Raw genomic sequence first — 13,888 nt, forward strand, 5'->3', positions numbered from 1 at the left:
AACACAAAACAAAAACAATGATGAAATGGTACATTTCAAACACCAAATAGAATATGAGAAATAACAATTACTGTTTAAGTGGGGGTTTTTTGTTTGATTGTCTGGTTTATTTGGTTTTTGTTTAGTTGTCTGCAGGGCTAGGGTTTTTTTAATGATATAACTGTATAATTCCATATACTGTTTCTAAAATCTTAAGCTATTTTATCTGATTTTCAGGTAAAAAAACTATGGAAAATTAGATAAGCTGAGTTTCTGGTTCAGATATATAAAATGAAAATCAAAAAATAATTAAACCAAACCACGTGAGAATAATCTCAAAGCAAGCTGAAGCTAATCCAATAGTAACTGAGGCTCAGCTGTGCCTATACAACAAAGGCAAAATACAGCAGGGAAGAGCTGTGGGAAGGAATGCATTAGAACATTATCCATTACAGTATGCCAGAGAAAAATGAGACCCTGTGCTACTAGGTTTCTCAGAAAAGCTTTTGGGTAAAAAGCAGCAACTAGCAAAAGCAAATGCCTTGCTATCATTATTCTGTAACTATTTCAAAGACATTGGTAACTCGATGTCCATGAGAAATGTGAAGTTGAATGGCAGCTGTAACTGAGGCTTCCCTTGTAAATTAATCTTTCTCAGGACTTCAGTAAAGAAAAGGAAAGGTTATATTGCTAAGCAAGCTGCAAAGAAGATATTGAATAGCTAGCTTTCTTTAAATGTTAAGAGTGTTGTCTCAGAGCACTCATAAAATACTGGGTGGTGATACACGGAAATTAAAGGAAATGTGAATATAAAGTGTTTTCTGTACTTTTGCAAATGTAGCCAGAAAATTGTCCCACTTAGCAAGAATGCAGAAGCTTGCTGAGGGTGAAGACAGTCACAGAGCTGACCAAAATTAAAATTAGATGTATCACTAAAAAATAAATATTAGGAAAAATATAAGGTGAAACAGACTGACAAGACAAAACTACTGTTAATAATTGATCAGTGTCAGCGACTGAAATGATTAATGACTTACGGACTGTAGGATTGCCAGGGGACTTCTGCAGGCTCGGAAGAGGCAGCTGGACCCATTCCGCCCCCTGCCGTTGGAGGCTCGTGGCATGGCCCGTGACACTATCCATGAATATAACTCATAATTTCTTGGAGAGTGTGGGCTTCCCTCCCCCACCCCCAGTGGATCAAGGCCACCACTTCAACTGACAGACATGGAAGCTGCAACTACCAAGTGTCATCGCTGGACCTCGTGGGCAGTGACTATACACATTTTTGCACTCTCATCTTTTCTTTCCCTTCCTCTCCCTTACTCTTATCCTGTCTTTCCCTTTCTCTCCCTTATGCATTTTCCCTAAAGGTTATCTTTATACCATATTGCTATAGATCATAGATACAGATCATCATCATGGCTAGGCTTTGTGAACGAAGATTTGGGAAGGGCTCTACCCACACTTGTTACAAGTGTGCTGGTGGCTAAAAAGGCCAATGCGAGGTAGACAAGTCCGGTTGCAATAGATATAGATGGTAACACCCAAAATAGCAACATGCCTGTTTACCTTTGAAACAAAATTGTTGTAAAATAAACCCTACATAGATATGTTTTCAAACACAGATTATTGAGTGTCGTTTCACTCTAATTCACCCCAAGGAATTTATTAATAAGAACCCGGGTTACACCCTCCCTCCCTCCCCCCTTTCTGGGGCAGGTCGCAACAATCACTCTGATGATTATACCCCAAAATAGAGGACTTTCTGACAGCAAAATAAACAAGATTCATTGTTACACTGCAGATTTTGTAGTCAGCCAAGGGGTGAAAGCGAGAATTTGTCCAAAGAATATTCATCTGAGAGTGCTACACAAGGTTTCATTTTTCTCATTTAACTTACAAGGGAATGAACTAATTTTTTATAATAAAAGCTTATCCTATTCTAAACATCAGGGTTACAAAATCTCACTAATTAGATGACACAGATTAGAATTTCCTAATTTCATTTGCCACTATCAAGGTAATTGTATGCATAAAACTCTGAAAAAAATTAGAAAATTAAGGCATTTGGTATAGTTCAGTTCTTTTTACGACAAGTAAATTTTAAAGTAAACAGTCTTGCACAACTGAAGACACTACCTACACTGGATATATCTAAATATCTAGCCTAAATATTTCGTAATTGGAATTTCTTTCAACATCTCCTATTTTTTACCCTTGTTAGTTTCTGCCTTTGTCTTTGCTGTCAATATTGTTGATGTTAAACTTTTCTTGGTCCCATTCCCATTCTTCTGGAATAATAAAATATTATGGTTGTGACATAATGGACTTTTTCAGAGCAATCAACTGTGTTACAATGCAAAAATGTTATAATTTGGAATAAAGAATAAATGATAAAAAAATGAAAATTCAGGTTCCCTAAATAATGTAAACTAAGAATAATATTGAAAATATTAATTTTTTTTTAAACTGTGAGTTTTTCCAAGTAATTTCCATTAAATTAAATGTCAGTACTGGTGGCATATTATTCACACAGTGATTTTGAGAAAAATGTAGCACAGCAGTGTGTGAGCAAATATGAGAAAAATTTTCTGTTAAGCTGTTTGTAACTAAAATGACAAAATGTGCCAGTACACATGAAGAGCTGCTATTTTGTTGTTTGATTCTTATTAAGCAAAACATCTGACAGAGCCTATGTTTTGCTAGAAGACACACTGAAATTCTCAAAAGACCTGGCTACAATACAGTGGCATGCAAGAAACTCTCTCTAGTGCAGCTCTTGTATTGAGAATTTTTGAAATTTCTTGCTGACAAAGGCACCCCCCTGAATGTGAACTGAAAATGAGCACCCAGCATAAGGCAGCCTGCACCTTGACCCTTCTCTGCAATCTCTTTTAATCTTCTGGATTGCTTCAGGTTACAAAACACTGGGGACCAGCCACACATGCTCCAGCAGATCTAGCTGGTACTTCCAGGTACCAGCTGGAAGTACCAGCTGGTACTTCCAGGTACTTCCATTTCTTCCTTTCAGGGTCGTGTTTCTCCTCACAAGAGATGCATAAACAACTTCCTCTGTTCAAAATATGACCTAATAAGAAAACAAGCTAACAGGAAATGCTTATTGAGTGTGTTGATTTTAGCTCGAGTTAATTTTCTTCACAATGGCTTGTATGGGGCTGTGCTTCGGATTTGTGCCAACACAGAACTGATAATATAAAGATGATTTTGTTATTGTTGAGCAGCACTTACACAAAGCCAAGACCCTTTCTGCTTTTCATATTGCCACACGGGCAAGGAAGTTGGGAGGAGACACAGGACAGGTGACCTAAACTGACCAAAGGGATATTCCATACCATATTACATCATGCTCAGTACATACAGTGAGGGGGAAGAAGAAGAAAGGGGGGATATTCAGAGTCATGCTGTTCATCTTCCCCATGTTCCTCTGTGTGATGGGGCCCTGCTTTCCTGGAGAGAGCTGAACATCTGCCTTCCAATGCATTGAATGAATTCCTTGGTTTGCTTTTTTGCGTGCACAGCTTTTGCTTTCCCCATTAAACTGTCTGACCCTCAACCCATGAGTTTTCTAGGTCTTATTCTTCCAATTCTCTTCCAAATCCTACTGGTGCAGGGAGTGAGTAGGCAGCTGCACGGTACTTGGTTGCAGGGTGGGGCTAAACCATGACATTGAGTTAATTTAATAATTTTTTCCTTTTATTGTCAGTCAGTATTGATCTTTAGCTATAAACTCTGTGTGTCTTGCATTTTATTTGTTTTCTCTGTGTGCTCAGCTGACCTTTTGGCACCATCTGTTAAAGGTGCTGAAATCTTGTTGGGTTGTGGTTAAACCAGTTTGGGTAGTTCAGCAGAATCAATGTGTTAGAGCAAAGCCTGATCCTGAATGTTTGCAGATAGTCTGGCACTGCTGCAATTGTTCCTCTGTTAATTTTGCTGCTTGCACTTAATTGCTTCCACAAAAAACGCAATCACAATGAGGAGCTGGAACCAACTCTACAAAGGTGCTGTGTTATTGGTGGGTATCACTGGTTTGTTTGTGTGCATGGAGCAGTGAGAGAGAAGCAGGGAGTAGAGACAGCTGTGCATCTGGGAATTCATCCTTTTGATAATTCCAGACAGAAACTGAGATGCTGGAGGAGGTAGAACTTTTCAGGAGCAACTGCCTCTGACTTTGGCCATTCATTTTTGACCCCCAGATGTTTTTAAATATGTATCTCTCTAATGACTCTGTAACTGGTAACTTACTCAAGGTTAATTTAAGGGTTCTTCACCTGTGTAGATGTAATGACTGCAGTCAATCCAACCTGCTTAAATTGTATAGATTACAGTTGTATATAAAAGATGTGCATGACTGGTATTCTGGTTTTGACTATTTATGCAGGTAAATTCAGATCACCTTATACCTGAAAATTGAATGTAAATAATTTAATAAAATCTTGTTTACAGAAGGATCCTGCTGAAAAGTAGATGTTGCTTGTAATCTGAATAAAGCAACAAACATACGTTTCTCCCTTTTGGCTACAAATTTTAAAACTGAATATATAGTATGCTTATGTTTCGTCAGTACAGAAAAACCAAGATTTTCCTCATTCAAGAATCTGGCATCAATTATTTCCTAAACAACAACTACTTAACTGTTACTAGAACAGTTCTGATATCAGGTAACAGTGACCTATTACCAATCACACATAATGTTGAAGTAGTCACAAAAGAACTTATCCTTTTTGTGTTAAACATGATATACAAACAAAGCATATTAACTGCATTTTAAATGCAAGGCTGACAATTCACATCAATCTAATCTCATTCTGTTTCCAAAGGGCTGTAAATCCTGCTGATGTGACTTTCAGAGAAGGCCGTGGAGAAAATTTAAACTGTAGCTACCCCTTAACATGCACCAATAGTGTACATGCAAGTGCCATCAAGGATTCCTATCAGTTCTTGCCACATAGCTCCTGAACTTTGCTGCCATAAGAGTAGATTGGATTTGCTGGTGGCCCGATCTCAAGGCAACTTAAGTACAGATGGAGCTAGTAGTTAAGCTCAAGGCAGCTTACAGCAGCAATGGGGGGGGTGTGTGTATGTGTACAGACAATGTGTATGTGTACAGACAACAATCTGGCAGTTTCAGCCTGTTTTGTCAAGGTACTGTATAAATATAACATGATCTAGGAAGCTTTCTATCCAATTTTTTGATGAGAGATGTCAAACAGACCAGTCAGGAGTGTGAGATAACTTCTGAGTGTGCAAGGGGTGGGGATGGGGGCATGTGTTCTTCATTTTAGCATACTGAAAACACAACAGAGATGGATTTTAATGCCTATGTGAAACAAAACAGTGTTCTTGTTTAGTTTCTTGTGTCCAAAGCTATCAATCAGAACCAACATTTTTGTTTGTTATTCCAGAAGTGAAATGGAAACCTAAAAGGAAATGACATTTTGGGGGATTAGAATCAAATAACATTCGTTCATCACCTTGCACTTATGCTATGTAGATAAAGACTATGCACATTCTTAGATAGAGTCGATTTAATGCAGTTAGAAAACATTAAATCAGTGTTCCAACAATGCTGTCAAAGAATAAAGATCACGTATTTACCCTGGGTTAGCGCCAAAGATGTCGACATTTGAGAGCTAGGTGCTACAGTGCCCTGCATATTTGTCTTATTAAACCCTCTACTATATTGCAGTAGTTTGAAAAGGAGAGGATGAAAAGCCACTGGCCAGTCTAGGGGTGAAAGACAAATACACACTGAAATACTGTGCACTGAAGCGCAATCTGTGTTGCCCTTATTGCACTAATGTTTGCTGATTTAGATGTACAGCTTTCCCATAGGTTCCCTAGTAAAGTACAACACTCCTCATGAACACCTCCAACTTGCAAAGGAAACTCAGTAAAAGTAGCCAATAACAAGCTGACAACCAGGCACGTTTTCAGCCTGTCTCTTCTTCAGATGTTGATGTAGTAAGCAGGAAACTACTGCCATTTTTGACCTACAGTCCAAAGCTGCTCTTAAGAATGTAAGGCTCACTTTTCTCTTTCTGGGAAAAAAAAAAAAAGATATACTTCAGGAAAATATATGTTTTTTTCCTTAAGCATATCTGTTTCTGTCACTTGGGAGAAGCCTCTTGAAAGTCTGTCTCTACATAATAAAGCTAATGTCTAGGTCACATCCTATGGAAGAGAAAATATTGTATGTTAACTCTTGATCTGTGCCTGAAGAAAGTTTAAAACAAAATGGCCACTGGAGTGTCCGAAAATTGTGCTTTCCTCATCTTAGTATAGTGCTCTAAATACTTGGGTGTGGGTGAAGCTGCTCCTTCACTGTCCTCTTTTGTCTTAGTCACACCATGGGAGCTTGGTTAACAGCACAGCTTCAGCCATGGAGGTGAGAAGTGCCCTGGTGCCAGCACGCAGACAGAGACGGTGGTGGGACATGTACATTTTTCTCCCATCTGATTGAGGTGGTAATCTTACTTTCTTGATTCCTGAATGAATGCTTTAGCCTTCCAGCTATTTTATTGAAGAATCGGAGGAGAGAAATACTGCTGCTGCATTTGGAAAGAAAGCTGCAATAACTGTATTCTATGGGAGCCTGAGTCTACCGACACATTAAGTAAACCAAGAAAACATCTACCAAATTCAGTTTTACAGGACACATAACTCAAGTTTTAAATTCCCATAAGGTTCATTTGAGAGAGTTGGAGAAACCAGGACTTGGGTAGAAACAGTACATCCAAGAGCAAGATGCTTCGTTAACCTAAGTTCTTTACCCACTGCCCTACTCAGCCTGGTGCCAAGCCCCTCCCCTACCTCCCTTCTGAAATATGTGCTTAAAACTTGCTATACAAAAGCTGCCTGCAACTTGCTTAAGCAGCAAATTAATAAAAAACTGTAATTCTGTAATAAAAAACTGGAACATAGATAATTTGTAAGCTTGAACAATAGGTACTACCCAGTGCAGGTATAATTCATCCTGCTATGCATAAAGGAAGGAAATTGAGTAATTAATGATCACACAGTTTAAGAATTCAAGTAGGCACTGTAGCAACTATACATCAGTGTTTCATTTCTACTAAAAACTCTATATTCTACCAGCATTTCCAGTGCTCTGTGACTGAACAGGAAAATGTTGAGTGCATATTTCAAGATAAACACCACCTCAATGCTTCTAGCCCAATTTGTGATCACAGAAGTACACAAGTATTATAGATTTGCATCTGGTGGGTGATGCTTTATTTTCCACAGTGAATATGTTATTTTGCCTAGTTGGGCTTTGAATTCAGAAGAAATGAAGCACTGTGTGAAAAGGTAAGGTACATGGAAAAGACAGGGCCATTTCTTCGTCAGGCAGCTGGACTAGGAAAGTGCTTACCTCTGCAGTTCTACACTTACTACACCTCTGCAGCCTCAAATGGAGTAAAATTCAGCACTTTTTAGTGAAGGTGTTGAATCAGCTTGCTCTAGCTATGCCTTGGTGTAAGTGTCAAATTATGACAGAAGCCAAAAAGTTTCATATTTGTCACAATTCTTTGGAGTTAACCACGAACAATTAGATATGTCCCAAAAGCCAGGAAGTGTCCTAGTGATTGTGGTTTCTACAATTTTTTTTTGTAATTTTTTTTAAGAGACTGAGTAACTCAGGATTTAGATTGTTGTTTCATAGTTTTTACAGCTTAAATGGTCCCCATGGAAGAAAAATTTTCTTTCCTGCAGAAGGTACACCAAACACCATGTTTCTGCTGAGCCTGCTGTGTGCACTACATGGTCTGAACTAGTAACCTTCACTGCTCAATCTTCATATGGGCCTTCAATCTCTTTTGGCACAGAAGTGCAGGACTACAAGTATTTCGCCCCTGATGATGTTAAGCGTAAACACTTAGTACATGAAATGAATGGATATTAATTCTCTGTCTAGAGAAGTATGTGGGCTTATTGTAACAAATTTTGAAATATATTGCAGAAGAGAGACACTCTGCCCTCTTCCAGTTATTGTGCTTTCTCCCTAGCACTGTCAAAAAACACAAATTACTTATTAGAGCTAAAAATTACTTTCATGGATATGAAAATGAGCTAAAAAAAAATGTGCATTACAGTGACCGTATTGATAAGCTCAAAACATTTTAGCATTTCACTTGTTCTAGCTCTCTTAAGCTTTTGGTACCTGGATTGCATTGTACAGGATGCCACATAACAGTACAATAAAAGCCCCATTTATGCCAATAAAGCTGGTGAAATAAATTACAGTAATAAATATACAAAAAGGCCATAAAATGTTAAAAAGTATACATTTTTCACCTTAGAACCAAGATTTTTTTGGCCAAGGGTTTACTTGGGAAGCAGCCTACCCATCTGCCCTTCTACACAGTCTCTTTTATCTACAGCAAGTATTTCTAAATGTTGAAAATCAAAGTAACAGGAAAAAATCCTCAGACTTTTCCTGCAGACTCAGATGTAAAGGTACAAAAATAAAATCTTATCACTGTACGTAGCACTGAGCTGCCCAGAATGTCTCTCTCTTAGCAAGTCACTCATGTTCACAAATCACAAAAATCTGCAAATTCAAAAGTGTTTTCCAAAACATTTTTGGTGGTTACATCTGCTCATGTTGAAGAAAAATAGCATGAAATTCTATGAATCTGAGATAAATGACATCTGTAGCTCTTCCAATGTCCACTCATGTAGTCACTCCATCATAGAAGGCCACTAGATTGACCAGGCAGAACTTGCCCTTGATGAAGCTGTGTTTGCTGTTGCAAATCACCTCCCTGTCCTCCATGTGCCTTAGCACAGCTTCCAAGAGGATCTGTTCCATGGTCTTCCCAGGCACAGAGGTGAGGCCAACAGGTTGGTAGTTCCCAGGCTCCCCTTTTCTACCCTTTTCAAAGATGGGTACCATGTTTCCCTTTTTTCAGTCACCTGGGACTTCTCTTGACTGCCATGACTTTTCAAATATCATGGAGTTGACAACATCAAGCTGACTTGGCAACTACATCAGCCAATTCCCTCAGGACTTTGGGATGCATCTCATCGGGTAACCTAGGCTTATGTACACGCAGGTTCCTCAGGTGGTCGTGAATCTAATTTACTTATAGTGGGAAGCACTTTACACTCCCAGTCCCCACCCATCCTGCTGGCCATCCATTCAAGTGATGTGGGAACAGAGATTGCCAGTGAAGATGGATGCAAAAAACTTGGTGAGTACTTCAGCCTTCTCCTTGTCCATTGTTACCAGTTTTCCAGAGTTATTTATCAGGGAGTTACACCTTCTCTGACCTTTCTTTTCTGGTTAACATACCTGTAGAACCCCTTGTCCTTATTCTTTGTGTCCTTTGCCAAGTACAGTTTCAGCCTTGCTGTGGCCTTCCTCACGGTAACCCTACAGAACCAAACTTCTTCTCTATACTCTTCCCAGATTACCTGTCCTTGCTTCCACTGCCTGTGCATTTGCTTCTTTCCTCTTAGTTTGACCAGCCATACCAGTCTCTTGCCTTCCTTGCCCAATTTCTTGCTCCTCCTCTTGCCAGAAATTTTGCTGTAATCACTGAATAGTTTGTGTTGGAGGGGACCTTAAAGATCATCTAGTTCCAATCCTCTGCTATGAGCAGGGTCACCTTCCATTAGATCAGGTTGCTCCAAGTCCCATCCAACTTGGCCTTGAACACTTCCAGAGACAAGACATCCACACCAATTCAGGTTTTTAGCTCAGAAGGTACTTGGGGAAGTTTATATACTGTATTTTGTATGCTGTATTTTCCTTAAAGATCTGCCAGGTCTGTTCCACTCCCTTATCCCTGAGGGCAGTCTCCTATTGACTGTCTCCTTGAAGAGCTGGAAGTCTGCTATCCTAAAATTCAGGGCACTTTAACCTTTTGTTGTGGGTTAATGTGACTGGGTTTTTTTGTTTTTTTTTTTTTTTTGGGGGGGGGGGAGTGGCTACAGAGATAAGTTCTGTGGAAGCTGCTAAAAGTTCCTCCCTGTGGAGCTGAAGATGGTTCCAGGGCTGACCAAGAGGAGAGCCAATTAAAAATTTTAGTAACGCCTCTGTGATAACATATTTAGGAAAAAACTTGTTGTGCAGAAGAAATTGCAGCCAGGGGAGTTTCCGACCGGGACTCCAGGCGGTCCAAGTTGCCTCCCCCACCACGGGCGGGGCGGGCGGTGGCTGCGGCCTGGGCCCGCGGCAGCTGCTGGCCCGAAGCAGGCAGGGCGGGCCCTGCGAAGGGGGGCCAGGGCCAGGGCGTGCGGCCTGGTGGGGGGAGGACTCCATGGAAGCGCCGCGGCCGCGGCAGCCAGGGCCAAGGCCAGGGCTGAGGCCAGGGCTGTGGAGAGCAGCCCTGCAGCTCCCCCCGGACCCACCCCATGAGCAGCCTGTGCTAGAACAGATCCTGCTGGCTGAGCAGAGCCGGCCGGGCCGGGGCGGCCCCTGCCACCTTCCTGCCGCGGGTGGGGGTGACTGGGTCGAGAGGCGCGGGGGCGCCCCGGGCTAGGCCAGGGAGGCAGAGCGGCCCCGCAGCCCCCGGGCCCGCCCCGCGAGAAGCCCATGATGGAGCAGATGGATGCATGGGAGAAGACAGTCACCCATGGGAGGGCCAGTATGGGGCGGGGGCCTGCAGGAGATTTGCGGCCTGTGGAGAGAGGAGCCCACGCCGGAGCAGGTTACTCCCGGGTAAAACTTGACTCGTGGCCCTGTGGGGAACTTGTACAGCTCATCCTCCGTCAAGGACTGCATCCTATGAAGGATGGGGAAGCGACTCTCGGGACAGTAGATATGGAAGAACTACTGCCTGAGGGATGGACCCATGTTGGAGACGGCCGTCAAAGATTGTTACTCGTGGGAGGGACCCTACGGAACAGGGGAAGGACTCACAGCTTTGGCTCCTCTGTAATCCGTGGTGAAGATCATGGTGAGGCAGGTTGTCCCCCCTGCAGCCCATGAAGGACCATTGAGGTGCAGAGACCCCCTGCACCCCATTGAAGAGTGACCTACGGGATAGCAGATTTGGAACACCAGTTGCCCGAGGAGTGGACTTCTTTCCCTGCACTGATGCAGGGGGAGGAGGGAGAACATAGAAGGAAGGAGGGGTGGTTGGAGAGTGTTTTTAAGTCTGTTTTATTTCTCTTTAGCTCTTATCCTGTTAGTAAATTTTAGTATTATCTCCATGTTGAGTCTGTCTTGCCTGTGTGACCTCTTCCAGTTCTTAGCGATTTTCGTGGGTGCCTAAATTTTGGCCGGGGTCAACCCACGACACCTTTAATTTTCAGTTTTGTTTCTTTGTTAATCACTCCTTAGTCAGCTTGGGTTTTGTGGCAGACTTAAGTCATATTTTGTTTGAGAATTGTGTTTTAAGTCATATGACTACTTAATGTGATATGACATTACATACTTAAAATTCCCTGGTCTAATATATACATTTTACAGCACTCAGACCTGAATGGTGTCCGAAAATATATGTTAATATTTAAACATACATATTCTCCATAAAAGAGAAAAAAAAAAAGACAATCTATACACTTAGCTCACATTTAGATCTCTTGATTCTGTTTGTGGGTTTTAAATACATTGGCTCATTCACACCAAAACAATTTGGCAAATCAAAATGAAACAATTATTTCAAGTTAGACAAATGGTAATTGCACAGTTTTTAGTTTATCTACCCAACTACACATCCAGATGAATACTGTGAATATTAAAAGAACACTTGTGGACTATAAAACTATTTTTCACTCACACAACTATTGCAATAAAAAAATAATTCATTTACAAAATACTCTCAACATTATTAAACACCTAACATCATAACACTTATAAATTCATTCATAACACACTCAAAGCAATTATTTTGTAGATGAAAACACTGCTTATGCATTGAGAATGTTTTTTTTCTTTTTTTTTTTACAGACATGCATAAGTATTGCTATGAGCCTTCAGTAGCTGATGTTACATAAATGACAAAGTTTGTCAGAGCAGGCATACCTACATATGTATCTCACTTCCTTACACTTGCAGGGAGACTTCTCACAGGCGACAGAGGTGCAGAATCACAACTGGCCAGCCTGAGTTCCTGATGAAATCATGCAGTCACTGAAGGGCAAACACTCTCCACTTCTACTGACCCTCTGGTCCTCAATAAAATTTCTGAGCTCTGTTTTCTACATGTCAGAAAATGTAAAGGATTGTTTTACTTCACTTGTCTCACTTAAAATTTTTATTCATTTAGTGAGTTATGCTTTGGTTATACAACACTATAGTGTGCTTGCATTAACTGTGCTGCATAAAATATAATGGGGGTTAATAGCAGGATAATTTCCCCATGGAAAAGAATTATGGCTTTGACCCTCCTGGAGTCAGAATAAAATGCTGCAGGGATAAGAGCTTATCTTAACTCCCTAAATCCTACCGTAACAGCTGAACTGAAAAATAGCTTATTTGCTTTGGATAAATTCTTCATTCAGCAAATTAACATGATATAGAGTGGAGAGATATGTACATATTATCCTTTCTAAGACTTCTTTAGCTTTTATGTCACTGACAATTTTTATTTTTTTTAACAAGAGCAAGTATTTAATGGTTTGATTTGTCTGGAATTTCATTTTAAAAGTCATTACTAAATCCAGGACCTAGAACTGCATTGGAGTGATTAAATATCCTTATAAAATTTCCCTATATTTGCCATCTGTTCTAATTATCACAGTAAATGCACTGCAACGACAATAAAAAATATAAAACGTCAAAATGGTTGTAAATGGTTTTGAAAACTTGAAGACATTCTTTCTGAATGAAGTGTGGCTGTTGAAAGAGCCTTTAAAACTGCTATTTAAGAAGTTTCTGAATCTCTTTTTCCTCAATTGTTGATTGCATTCTTGGAAATAATTTGTTTTTCACTTTTATGGGATGGCTAAGACAGTTTGCTCACCTTAGAATCTCATGAGTTTCTTCAGAATTTTTTGTGTTGTATATCTACAATATTGAAAGGACCTTAAAATCATTTAATAAGCTAATTAATTTTGAATGGGTCAGAATCAAGGTTTCCTGGGTAATTGTACACAATCAGATGCATAATTGCATTAAAAAACAGACTTGTGCTACAGGTTACATGTCAAGTGCTTGTTGAGGGAATATCTTTTTTGTATTTGCTTTGCTTCATGGCTGATCTCAGGCCTGACATACCTCATAAACACCAGTCCTTATGATGAACATAGAATTATTAATTTTTGCCTGCTGGTTTCTGTGACATTTATTACTCTAGGACAAGAGTCTTTTGTAAATGAATTAATTTCTTATTGCAACAGTTCTGTGACTGATTTTATCTTTATTCAGGGAGAACCGGAGTTTCAGCTGCTAGAGACACACTGACTGAGTGAGCTTGGCTGAAGATGCAACAGGCCAATTTTCCAAAGGTGAAGGGTTATTCAAAAGTTTCCAGTGGATTTTTCCTATTCAATTTCTTTTTAACAGTTTTGATTGAAATTTAACTTTGTCTTTGAGAAAGAAATACAAAAGAAAAAGAAAAAATATCTCCATATGTCTCCAGGACATTCTAATTCAGCTTCTGATTTTGAAATTATTATGTTTCTAGGTGTCTTTATAAAGTTGTATGTGAATGGTTTTGAAATATATGAACACAAACTCAAAGAGGGAAAGTTTACGCTAGATATTAGGAAAAAAATTCTTTACTGTGAGGGTAGTGAGGCACTGGAACAGGTTGCCCAGGGAGGTTGTGGATGCCCCAACCCTGGCAGTGGTCAAGACCGTGCTGGATGTGGCTTTGAGCAACCTCGTCTAGTAGGAGGTGTCCCAGTCCATGGCAGGGAGGGTGGGTCATAGGTGATCTTTAAGGTCCCTTCTACCCCTTAACATTCTATGATTCTGAGATACCTTCGTGTA

At 40.2% G+C, this 13,888-nt stretch overlaps 1 long non-coding RNA gene across 1 annotated transcript; it reads left to right on the forward strand.

The window, feature by feature from the left end:
* The first annotated feature begins 9,994 nt into the window (after positions 1-9,994).
* Positions 9,995-12,737, forward strand: LOC135407123 (uncharacterized). Its single transcript, XR_010426709.1, has 2 exons — positions 9,995-10,669; positions 11,903-12,737. It is a non-coding gene; the product is annotated as an uncharacterized LOC135407123 (long non-coding RNA).
* The last annotated feature ends 1,151 nt before the right edge of the window (positions 12,738-13,888 follow it).

This window comes from Pseudopipra pipra, chromosome Z, assembly GCF_036250125.1.
Source record: "Pseudopipra pipra isolate bDixPip1 chromosome Z, bDixPip1.hap1, whole genome shotgun sequence".
Lineage (NCBI taxonomy): Eukaryota > Metazoa > Chordata > Aves > Passeriformes > Pipridae > Pseudopipra > Pseudopipra pipra.